General features: G+C 35.8%; 1 protein-coding gene across 20 annotated transcripts in view; it reads right to left on the reverse strand.

Moving 5' to 3' along the window:
- MBD5 (methyl-CpG binding domain protein 5) overlaps positions 1-12968 on the reverse strand; it is a 438647-nt gene that overhangs the window by 217402 nt on the left and 208277 nt on the right. For 4 of the 20 annotated variants that reach the window (XM_058300950.2, XM_071216448.1, XM_058300958.2 and 1 more), the window contains exon 3: positions 12688-12782. The exons of the other annotated variants lie outside the window; for them this stretch is intronic. The gene's annotated coding sequence lies outside the window, so the exon portion shown is untranslated. The remainder of the gene's footprint in view (positions 1-12687; positions 12783-12968) is intronic. 20 annotated transcript variants of the gene reach the window in all.

Genomic DNA, 12968 nt, shown 5'->3' on the forward strand with positions numbered 1-12968 from the left:
GAACACTCTTTCCCCAGAAAGTCACATGACTAACTCCCTCACTTCCTTTGTCTTTTCTCAGATTCCACTTTGCTGAGATCTACCCTGAAAATCCTACTTAATACTATAGCACCTCCTCCTAAATCCCATAGACACTGTCAATACAACTTACCCTGTTTTATGTTTTTCCCCCATAGCATGTATTATCTTCTGACATATATTTTTTGTTTTTCTTTTTCGCTTTGGTTTTTGTTTTGACATACATTTTTATTTTTATTAATAATCATAATAATATTACAGTTATTTTTTTGTCTGTCTCTGACTACTACAATGTAAGCACCATAGAAATAGATCTCTTTGTCTGTTGTGTTCATTGATCCCGAGCACCTAGAACAGTGTCTGGCACAAAGCAGGTCCTTAATAAATACTTGAAAAATAAATGAAAAAAAAAAAAAAGGTACAAAAGTTAAGAAAAATAATTTATTTAAAAAATACAAAAATAAAAAATAGAATAAAAATCTGAAATAAATTTTTTTTAATACATTTTGTGTCTTAAATCTCTGTAAGATCTGTTTTCTTGTATCTACAATGACAACTTCTTCCCTTTGTTTCCCCAGTGTCTTATTTGTTTCATTTTACCTTCAAAGAAGCTTTAGGTTACAGAAAAGTCACATAGAAAATATAGAGTTCCTATATACCCAAGGCCCACCCCCTCTTCCACTCTCCTGTATTAATAACATTTTATATCTGGATATGTTACAATTGATGTACAAATATTGAAGCATTGCTACTAAGCATGGTTAATGGTTTACATTTTGCACCATACACTTTTATAGGTTTTGATTAAATTTAAAATGGCCTGTAACTATTATTGCAAGATCATGCAGGACAATTATAATGTCCTAAAAAGGTCCTATGTTCTATCTATTCTATTCTTCCATCCCCCTCCCTCAGGACCTATGGTAACCACTAAGTTTCAATTTTTGAAGAATAAAGCTCATAGTTGTATGTAATAGTATTGAGGACCTGACATACTGGTCTATTTTCTTTTATTAGGCACTGCTTCTGTTCTTGAGAGATTCTTGTCCCTCTAATTGGTAACATAGCAGGACTTCCCAGGATGGGAGTTTAATATTTTCTTGTTTATTGTGTGGGTCTCCACTCACTGAGATAACAGACTATGACAAGATGAATGCTTTCATATTCCATAGACGCATGCCCCAGGTGTGCCCTACCTGCATATCCCCCCATACCCGATGCCCTACACCAGTAACCCTCCCCTGCCACATTTGCCAAAAGAACATTCTCACCTTTGTAGTTTAACCACAGACCTGCAAATTCCCAGAGTGCACCTGCTCCTTCCTCCAACCCTCATCCCAGTTTGATGGATAGTCCAACACAACCCCCTACCATACTCCCCCTTACAGACCAGCACCACCTAACCCAAACACAACACTGCACCACTCTCACCCCCATCCACTGCCCAATCACACCCTTTCATCTTACAAATTTTTCCCATATGGAGGAAATATTAAATACAAATGAGTTTTTATGGTTATGAAGTTTCAAAGTATATTGGGAGGTCATTCCAGCATTCTCAGCAGGATCTCACAGACTGCCACAGTAAACAGTACCTCAAACAGGAGGGCTCCTGAGGGCTCTAGAGACATCTAGACACTATATGCAGGACAGAGAGACTAAGGAATTCAGCACTGTGTCGGTGGGCCTCACTTTGGAATTTATGTTCTCAGTGAAACATAGTTAGACTTATAGTTTCCCTACACATGGTTCTTCTGCCCCTTTCATTTGAACCTATAATTAGCACTAAACTTGTTAAATATATGTCCCAGAGACTTAAGTCTTTGGTGTGTTCATGTGCTGGTTGAGCCCCAAATCTCAGCAGAGTGAAACACCTCTACTCTCCAGTTCACTGGACTCACCCAAGACAACTAACAAGGAGATGATGATGGACAACGCCCATCTCAAGGAACACAGAGTACTGCAACTGCAAGCAAGACAGTTCCATCCATCTGCCCCAGGGGACCTAAGCCCACTCTCAATTAGAAACAGAGTAGGCATCACCATCTCCAAATCCTCAAGACTGGGGAATGAACAAGGACTAAAGTATATATTATTATCCTATTATAGACTTTTTTTTTTCTTTTAAAAATATTTCTCTTTTGCTTTCTCTCTTTTTTGTAGACTTGTTATTCTAGCAATGGAAGAACCTGTATCATTGATATAAAGGCCGTGGCCATCAGAGGTTCTGAGGGGAGGGAGAGGGAAGAATAGGTGTAAAATGGGGGCATTTTTGGGACATTGAAATTGTCCTGCATGACACCACAATAATGTATACAGGCCATTATACATTTTGTCAAAACCTATAAAATCAGAGCACAGTGTAAACTATAGTGTTAATTATATTCCTTGCTTAGTAGCAATACTTTAATATGTGCTCATCAATTGTAACAAATGTCCCATACTAATGAAAGATGTTGTTAATGTGGGGAAGTGTGTGTTTGTTGGGGGGGGGCATATGAGAATCCCCTATGTTTTTTTATGTAACATTTATGTAATCTAAAGCTTCTTTAAAGAGGAGCAGATATGGCTCAAGCTGTTGGGTGCCTGCTTCCCACATGGGAGATAGGGTTTGGTTCCAGGTGCCTCCTAAAAACAAAGAAAGAAAGAAAGAAAGAACTAGCAAAAAAAAAAGGGAAAAATCAGCTCAGGTGAGCTGATTTGGCTCAGTGGTGGAGTGCTAGCTTCCCACATACTAGGTCCCAGGTTCAATCCCTTGCCCCAGTATCTCAAAAAAAAAAAAAAGCATCTTTAAAAAGAATAAAAAAGCAAACATTTCAAAAAATAAATAAATAAAACCTACAGGCCTCCAGGCCCCATCTCAAAAAAAAAAAAAAAAATTAAGGGAAATGCATAATATAAAGAAAAAACCCAACAAAAAATGAAAAAAAAATTTATTTACTTTGAAGAATTAACACTCTCAACTCAAAAATTTAAAAAAGTTTAAAATGTTATATAGTAAATTTCTCTTGCTCTCCTGGTTTCCACCCAAACCTTATCCCTTCCCCATGAGATAACACCATCATTATGATTTGCGTATGTGTATTTGCAATGATTTTTGATAAATAAGCAAATATAAATGAATATTCTTTGCCCTATCTTTAAACCAAAAATATAGTTTTAAACCTATAATACATATTTGCTTTTTAAAATGGTAATTTAAATTTTTAAAAATTTAGACAAAGGTCTTATTAGCAATAATGAGGTTCCTTTGTTCATTTTCAAAAGCTACGTAGTATTCTATTCTGGAAGTACCATAGTTTAGTCAATTTGTCCCCTAGAGATGTTCGTTTAGGTTTTTTCCAACCTTTGGTATTATAAATTGACAAAAATAATTTGTAAATAACTCTTTCACATGGGAGAGAGTTTATCTGAAGTATAAATTCCAAAAAGTAAATAACCTGGTAATTGGAAAAGGTGCTTTTCCAATTTTGATAATGACAAATTACCCTCCATAGGGTTTGTGATATTTATTATATTCTCACTATCAATATAAGAGAAGTACCATTTCCCTTCAGTGTCACTAAGAGCCTTATAACATATTTTGGGATATTTGGAAGTTCTGATAAGTGAAAAATAGTATTTCATTTTAACTTAAATCTGCTTTTATTAGGAGTTTGAAATTTTCATATGATTAAGAACCATTTGTATTTCTTTTACTGTAAACAGTTTTTTCATATCCTTTGCAAATTTTCCTCCAGCACTGCTGGTCTTTTACTTACCACTGTTCACTTATATTTAGTTATATTTAAGGAAATTTAGCCCTTTCTCTTCAATATAAACTGCAAATACTTCTTTTCAGTGTTTGTAGCTTTTCATTCTCTTACAGTTTTTTTTTCTTTTGAACGTAGTTAGGTTTATTAACCATTTTCCTTTATGACTTTTTTATTTTGTTTGGAAGGTTTTTTCTACTCTTAAGTTAAATAATATGAATATGTTTTCTGAGTACCTTTATGGCTTCAGTTTTTACATTTAAGTATTATGTGTCTTGGTATACAGTTCGCAGCATGGATCCAACTTTTATTTCTAGATGGCAGTTCAGTTGTCCCAACACCATGTGTTGACTAGCCCATGTTTTTTGCCACTAAAATGGTATAGTCACCCTTAGCGTTTATTATACTCCTATATTTATCAGGGTCTATTTATGGAGTTTATTATCTTGTTCATTTTGTCAATTCATGCACCAATTCGGCCTTCTTCAACCAGGGTTCTGTGAAAGAATTAACACCTACAGAAAATGATGTGTTACTATTTTCTTTTCAATTATCCAAATGGTGGTACTTTCCCAATTCTCCCAAAGATGATACTATTATAGATGCATAGTAAGGAAGTTATTTCATTACATATTGTTGTAGGCGAAATAACGACCATCTAAAGATATTAAATCTTCATCCGTGGAACCTGAAAATGTTGCCTTACAGGGAAAGAGGACTTTTCCCAGTATGATCAAATTAAGGATTTTGAAATGGGGAGATTATCCTGGATTGATTGGGTGGACCCTAAATGCATTCACAAGTATCCCCTGTGAGATGCAGAGTAAGATTATACACAGAAGAGGAGAAGACACACAAAAGAGGAAGAGGCAATGTGGCATGGAGGAAGAGACTGAAATGATATAGCCATACACTAAAGAATGCCAACAGGCACCAGAAGCTGAAAGAGATAAAGAGTGATCCTCACTGAGAGTCTTTGGAGGGATTTTGGCCTAGTAATACCCATTTCTGACTTCTGATTTGAGGACCTATGAGAAAATAAATGTTTCACTTAATCACCAGATTTGGTAGTAATTTGTTACAGCAGCCATTGAAAACTATACTGTATATACAATATGCCCAATTGAAAATCATTATGATATATATATATATATATATATATATGTGCACTTTTGGGGCATATTAATTTTGTGTGACAATATCTTACTGAATTCTCTTATTTTTAATAGTTGATTTTATTTTGGATGATGGTTTCAGGTATATAAAAAATCATCTGAACCCAGAGGTCTTAACTTAACCCTTCTTATCTTTTTTATTTCTAATATCTTTCTCTTGGCAGAGTCCTACAATGCTAAATGATAGCTGTGACAGTGGGCATTTTGCAATGTTCCTGACTTATGTGTAAATGTGCCGCTTTTTAAAAACCATGTAAGTGAGTAAACCCACTCAATTTATTCATCTAACAGAATTGGTCTTCATTCAATTAATTCAACCTGTTTTCTGGATTTTAAAAATAAAATATTTTACCATTAGTTCTGTTACCTCATTTTTCCCATGTGTAGTTTCTCTATATGTATCTCTGTCCCAGAAATTACCTTTATAATTACAGCATCATGCAACTTTGTATTTAAAAACTGATTTATGTAACTTGTATAAGTTTGTTTTTTATTTGTTTTAAATAGCTACTAGTTCACTTCTATAAGCAATTATGATATTAGTATATTTTGTTACTCTGCCCTGATCTTTCTTTCTTTCATCATATTTTAGTTAATATTCTTCCTTGAACTGTTAAATTATGCTTATATTTTTATTATTTGTCAGTTTTAATAGACATTAAAATTGAGGAACTCAGCAAATTTCCAAATGCAAAACTTGGGGGAAAAAGAAAAAAAAAGGTAGAAAGTAGAGTATCATTTCTATTATTAGGAAATACAGCGTTCACTTTTGCTCTTTAACTCTAATTCTCACATTTGCATCAGTCTTTGTTTTACAGTTAAAGAAAACCTTTCAATGCTAACTGCCAGACCTTCTCTGGTTAATTTTCTCAGTTATATTTCTGGTTACCCGTAGTTCATTTTCTAGGAATTTTCTTAAGAATGGCACACTTGAACAATATTCTAAAATCAAAACGTCTGTAGTCTTTTTAACTGACAACACTTTGACTGAATAGAAAATCTACAAAACCTTGTAGATGTTACTCCACTGCCAATTGGCACTGAATGTTGATGTGGATAAATCAGAGATAAGCGTTTTATCAGTGACTTGATCATTCTTCCTACATGTTTTAAGTCCAGTAACTTACTAGGACATGTATCATTATTGATTGTTCTAGGTCAGTTTTCTCTGGCCCATAATGTGCCCTTTCAGTATGTAGATTCAAATAGTCTTCTATTTTATGACAGTCATTGAAATCTACCTTTAAGAATTTATTCTATTCTCTTATTTTGATTTTACTCTTCAGTATCTTCCTCTCCCCCCACTCCCCTTCCTTGCTAGAGAAATGAATATACTCTATTTCTGGCAAAATTAGGCTTCAGCTATTATCTCCAAACCTTGAAAAAGGCAAAAGCAGCTGAGATCTAGCAGGAACCATTTGAGAGTAAGGGAAAAAAAAGCAATCTTTGAGAAATTATTAGTGGTAAAGGGCCCAGCAGTGTAGATTCTGGAAAATGAGAGCAAAATTATATGCCTCAAAGGCATAGAATACCACCTAAGTTGCTATAGGCCTTTTCTGTAATCACAGGAAAGGGAACTGAGGTGAGCTGAGTTGCCAACAGAACCCCACTAGACTCAGTCATGTTTCGAAAAACAGACGTGATAAGGCTACCTCAAGAAAGCAATGACAAGCCAATTTTTTTAGGAAGTATTGTCTGTGGCAGGACAGAAGACTGAAAACTTTCCCCTGGCAAAGACTAGTAAACCCAGGACACTACTCTGGACCCTCTCACATTTGCTGCTCTTCCCTCCCAACACACACACACACACACACACACACACACACACACACACACACCCCTACTGAGAATAGCTACTGAGGAAAAAAATTACACATTATGTTAGGAATAATAAAAAGGGAACTAGCACATCATTACTTACAAAAGAAAAAAGAATGAAATGAATACCAAAACATACTAACAGACAGCAACCTCAGCCAGAAAAGCGTTACTATAAAGTACAAGGAAAGGTTGAAAGTTGATTTTCATATGCTTAGCAGCCGTTTGCACTATTCCTTTGATATAATACACATTCAAGCTTTTTATAAAAATGGCTTTTATTTTTTTGCTTACATACGAGAGCTTTATGGAAATATAATCTACATACTATGAAATCCCACTATTTAAAGTATGTAATTAATTGGCTTTTGGTGTATTCAGAGTTGTGCAACTATCGCCACAATCTTAGAAAATTTCCTTCACCCCCAAAGCCATTACTCCTAGCCCCTAGCAACCACTAATCTATCTCTCTAGATTTGTCTACTCTGTACATTTCATATAAATGGAATCACACAATCTATGGATTTTTGTGTCTGGCTTATATCACTCAGCATGTCTTTAAGGTTCATCCATGTTGTAAGCATGTGTCTGAAATTCATTCTTTTTACAGTTGAATAATTTTGTTGCATAGATATACCACATTTTATTTTGTCAAATCTATTTCTTTACCAAGACTCACAGGGCATAAAAGGCCTTTTTTAAAAAAAAAATATTCTTATTTCTCTCCCCTTCGCACCCCCCCCCCCCCCCAGTTTTCTGCTCTGTGTCCATTGGCTGTGTGCTCTTCTGTGTCCGCTTGTATTCTTGTCAGCAGCACTGGGAATCTGTGTCTCTTTTTGTTGCACCATCTTGCTGCGTCAGCTCTCCATGTGTGCGGAACTACTCCTGGGCGGGCTGGACTTCCTTTCACGTGGGACAGTTCTCCTTACGGGGCGCACTCCTTGCGCGTGGGGCTCCCCTATGCGGGGAATACACCTGCGTGGCATGGCACTCTTTGTGAGCATCGTCACTGTACGTGGGCCAGCTCATCACACAGGTCAGGAGGCCCTGGGTTTGAACCCTGGACCTCCCATGTGGTAGGCAGACATTCTATCCATTGAGCCAAGTCCGTGTCCCGATATACCACATTTTGTTTATCCATTCATCAAGTGAGGAACATTAGGGCTGTGTCCACTTTTTGACTATTATGAAAAATGCTGCTATGGATCTTTGCATGCAAGTTTTTGTGGGGACACAATTTTCCACTCTCTTGGGTAGATTCATTGTGGTGGAATTCCTGGGTCATGTGGTGACTGTTTAATCTGTTGATACTTGCCTTTTTTTTTTTTTTTCTTTCCCCAATTAGAGGCAGTATGGGTTTTCAGAACAATCATGCCTCAAATACAGGATTTCTATAGACCACCCCATTATTAATACCTTGCATTGGTGTGGTACACTTGTTAAAACTGATGAAAGCACATTTTTATAATTATATTATTAAATAAAGCTCATGATTTAACTTAGGGTTCACTGTGTAGTTGAGTTCCATGGATTGTTTTTAATTTTTATTCTATTACTATATTATATATACAACCTAACATTTCCCCCTTTAGCAACATTTAGATATATATTTCAGTGCTGTTAAGTATGTTGCCAATGTTGTGCTACAATCACTATCATCCAATACCAAAACATTTCCATTGGTCTAAAACGAACTCTCTACATTTTAAGCCTTAACTCCCTATTCTCCATCTCCACTCCATTCCCTGGTAACCTCTGTTCTAGATTCTGACTCAGTGTGTTTGTTTATTCTAATTATTTCATATCAGTTTCCATATTGAATTGTTAGCACTTTTTTGCGTATTAAAAAATCAGTATCTTCTTTGTTGAATCTACCAAATATTAATTTTTAGGTTTTAAGTTCCTTTTAATTTAATTGTGGATATTTCCCTAATTATTTTATTTAAATTGTAGTAAAAACTTATCAATTCATTATTTGATGGCTTTCAAAGAGTTGCTTTTTAAAAGTGAAATACTGTTATCAAAGTAGTTATCTAAAAGATCAGACACTTATTCCAAAGATGTTTTAAATTTCTCAAATCACATTAATCCTATGTTTAAAATGCACCAGTGACTTCTTGTCATGGTTAAGACAAAATCTAAGTTTCTTAATATAACCTATAAAGTCCTTACATGGCTGGATGCTGCTTCCTTTTCAGCCTCATTTAAAACCAGCTTTCCCTCTTTCTCCATATACTAGATTTTGTGCTATGCCTCAAATTCTTAAGGACTTGTTAACTCAAACGCCTTTTCATTTGCTATTCCATTTTGCTGCCTGAGACACTCTGCTCCCAGGCATGGCTTACAACTTCCATGTGGTATTGTACCCATGTACCATAACGAGAAAAGTTTTCCCTGATCACTCTAACTAAAATAGAACTTCTCTACCTCCACCACTCTTTATCTTCTTATGATACTTTTCATTTTAGAACATGTCACTTTTTGAAATTATATTATTTACTTATTTATTATTTGTCTCCTGCCATTTTTAAATTTAAAAAAATTTTTTAAATTAAAAAAAATTTTTTGTTGCCATGATAGTAAGCTCCATAAAGGCACGGTCTTTGTCTCTTTCACTGTTCATGCCAGCTCCTGGAACAGTATGCCACAAATATTGGTGTACAAAAGAAGTTTTTCAAATGAATGACTTAATAAATAAAGGAATGATATTTCCAATGCTTAATTAAAAAAAAAAGATTTATTTATTTACCCCCCCTTTGCTGCTTACTTGCTGTCTGCTCTCTGTGTCCATTTGCTGTGCCTTCTTCTGTGTCTGCTTGTCTCCCTTTCTAGCGTCATCTTGCTGCGCCAGCTCTCCGCAGGCGCGACCTGTTAGCTCTCTACAGGCAAGAGCCAGCTTGCCTTCACAAGGAGGTCCTGGGATGTGAACCAAGGGCCTCCCATATGGTAGATGGGAGCCCAATCAGTTGAGCCACAACTGCTCCCCCAATGCTTAATTTTTAAAGAAATACTTGAAAACTGCTTTTTGAAAAATTGTCTCTATTTATAAAAAGGAAGCAAACTAAGGCAAATCATTGAGATCAGAATGGCTTCTTTACAAGTTCTTGCTTTTAAAGTTTTTCTTCATGACACGCAAAATAGTTTTAGAATTTAACAGTGAATGTATAATGTGTCATTTCATCTGTGGTGAAACCAGATTAAATTTCTGTTTGAAAACTTTTAAGTTTCATTTACATTTGCTTTAAATGTTACATTCTTATACAAACTGAGATTTTATTTGTATAATCTCTTTGAGAATTAGGTTGCAGTTGAATCTTGTGTAGTGCTTCTATGAGAACTATTTAATGTGAATGCTCATTTATAAAATACCCAGTTAAATTATTGATTAGGAAAGAACAAAGAGGCATAGGGGTGAGCTTCCTCAAAAAATGACAAAGGCTAAATATAATGGGGATGGAGACTGTCTCTAGTCAAACTATAAATCAAAGAAGATGAGTTGTCTTACTCTTTAGTCATACTGCAATTATGGAGTTAAAGAGTACTACTTATTTTGAGTACATACCTTATTCCTGACTGATTTCAGATTATTTATGAAGTAAAATCCAGTGTTAAAGAAAAAAGATTTTATTTTTATCCTTTGGATTTTTCATCTATGGATTTTCTGACCATCCAACGAGAATGGTCATTCATTCATATATTCATTCATGTCCACAAATATTAACTGAGTGCCAGCTATGTTCCAGTTGGCATCAAAGAACAAAATACAGGAAAAGTTTGCTTTAGTTTAGCTTCAAGACAATAAATATGTAAAATACATAATGTGTTAGAAAATGGTAAGTGCTATAAACAAAAATAATGCAAATTAAGTTGTGGGAGGGCTGAAATTTAAAATATAACTGTCAGAGTAGTTTTTATTAAGTTGATATTTGAACAAATACTTAAAATAGGTGAGGAAGCTGTTAATAAAGTCAAAAGAATGTTTCAGACCCTGAAGGTAAATCTAGAGAGGTCCAAAATACTGAGGAAAGCCAGCATCGTAAGATAAACATACAGCTTTCAATATGATTATTTTGGAGGACCTGACATATATTTGGATGACATGATACATTTATTTAAAGGTTAAATCTGGGACCTCATATGTGGGAAGCCAGGGCTTATCACTGGGTTACATTGGCTTCCTTGAGCTTTTTTTTTTTTTTTCCTTGTTTTTGTTTTTTTCAGGAGGCACCTGAGACTGAACCTGGGACCTCCCATGTAGGAGGTGGGTGCTTAACTGCTTGAGTCGATTCAGCTTCCAAATCACATTACTTTTTAGTTATACTTTGTATACCTTTTTTGGTAGAGGAGACATTCATGGGAAATATGTTATAGAGACCCGTATCAATATAGAAATCCATAGAATCTGTACCCATTTACTTTTTGTTTTTCTTTTAAATGCCACAGTTAAAGGAGTGAATTTATACTAAAATACTGAAATGCATTAATATTAAAGCCTGGCACATTATTTACCCTAGCAATGGTTTGTTTTCTGTACCAACTAGGCTAGGATATAGTACCCAGTTATTCCATTAAACACTAATCTAGGTGCTCCTGTAAAGGTATTTTGTAGACATAGTTAATATTTCAATCACTTGACTTAAGTGTACATATAAATATATATACTACTGGTTGTGTTTCTCTGGAGAATTCTGAATGATAGAGTCCTTGTGTCAGACTAGTTTGTTTATTTATTTATTTAATTTCAGACTAGTTTAGAAACTACTTGATGGAACGTATCATATCATACCTCTGCATCTAATATAGTTCATAACATAGTTTCAGACCCTGAAGGGTATGGGATAACGGTGGAAGGAATATAAAGTTGGATCAGGCTGAATTTATTGATGCGGGCCCACTAAGCAGAAATTCTGGATTCAATGCTTTAGCTCAAGAAGTTAGAAAGGGCTCTAACATTTTGTTTGGGTGGTTGATTGACACGTGGGCCAAAAGAGGGCCTAGCATGTCTGAGGTTGAGATGCCAGATTTGCCCTGTTACACATAGAAGAGGGTATTCAAAGGCTTAGGGAATGCTAGAATGGATTTACCATTTGAGAGGTGCCCACCAACCCCAGGAATGTCCAGAGGATGCACCTTTAACCAGGACTGTGAGGAATAAATTTTTAAGACTAACTCTACCTTCCCTGAACTGCTCTGTAGTTGCTCATCTCCATAGTCCAGATATTACTGTAGGTAGGGTTGTGATGGAATTAGAATCCTTAAACATTATGGAGATGATTGCATATTGGTCTGGTAAAAGTCAAGTATCTGCAGTTAATCCCCAAAGTCAAGGTGGGTGTGGCTACTGCAATGAAAGGCAGATTCAAAAAAGCAATACCGGATTCCTAGAGGGATTGCAGAAATTAGTGCCACCAAAGATTTGAAGGATGCAGGGGTGGTGATTCCTACCACATCCCTATTCAACTCTCCTATTTGGCCTGTACAGAAAACAGATGGATCTTGGAGGATAACAATAGATTATCATAAACTTAATCAGGTGGTAACTCTAGTTGTAGCTGCTGTCCCAGATGTGGTATCATTGCTCGAGCAAATCAACATGTCCCCTGGTACCTGTTAAGCAGCTGATGATTTGGCAAATGCTTTTTTCTCAATTGTTATTAGTTTGCTTTCAGCTGGCAAGGTTAGTAGTATACCTTCACAGTCTTGCCTTAGAGGTATATCAACTCTCGAGCCCTATGTCATAATATTGTCCACAGGGAACTTGATTGTCTCTCCCTCCCACAAGATATCACACTGGTCCATTATATTGATGATATCATGTTGATAGGACCTAGTGAGCAAGAAGCAAAGAATCTAGGCTTATCAGTAAGGCATTTGTGTGAGAGAAGATGGGAGATAAACCCAACTAAAATACAAGGTCCTTCTACCTGAGTGTAATTTCTAGGTGTCCAGTGGTGTGGGGCATGTCACGATATCCATTCTAAAGTGAAGGATAAGCTGTTGTCTCTGGCTCCTCCTACAACTGAAAAAGAGGCACAAGTCTTAGTTGATCTCATTGGATTTTGAAGATAAAACATTCCTCATTTGGTTGTGCTACTCCAGCCCTTTTACTGGGTGACCAGAAAAGCTGCTAGTTTTGATTGGGGACAAGAACAAGAAGAGGCTCTGCGTCAGATCCAGGCTGCTGTGCAAACTGCTCTACCACTTG

Source organism: Dasypus novemcinctus, chromosome 7 (genome assembly GCF_030445035.2).
Source record: "Dasypus novemcinctus isolate mDasNov1 chromosome 7, mDasNov1.1.hap2, whole genome shotgun sequence".
NCBI classification, from domain to species: domain Eukaryota; kingdom Metazoa; phylum Chordata; class Mammalia; order Cingulata; family Dasypodidae; genus Dasypus; species Dasypus novemcinctus.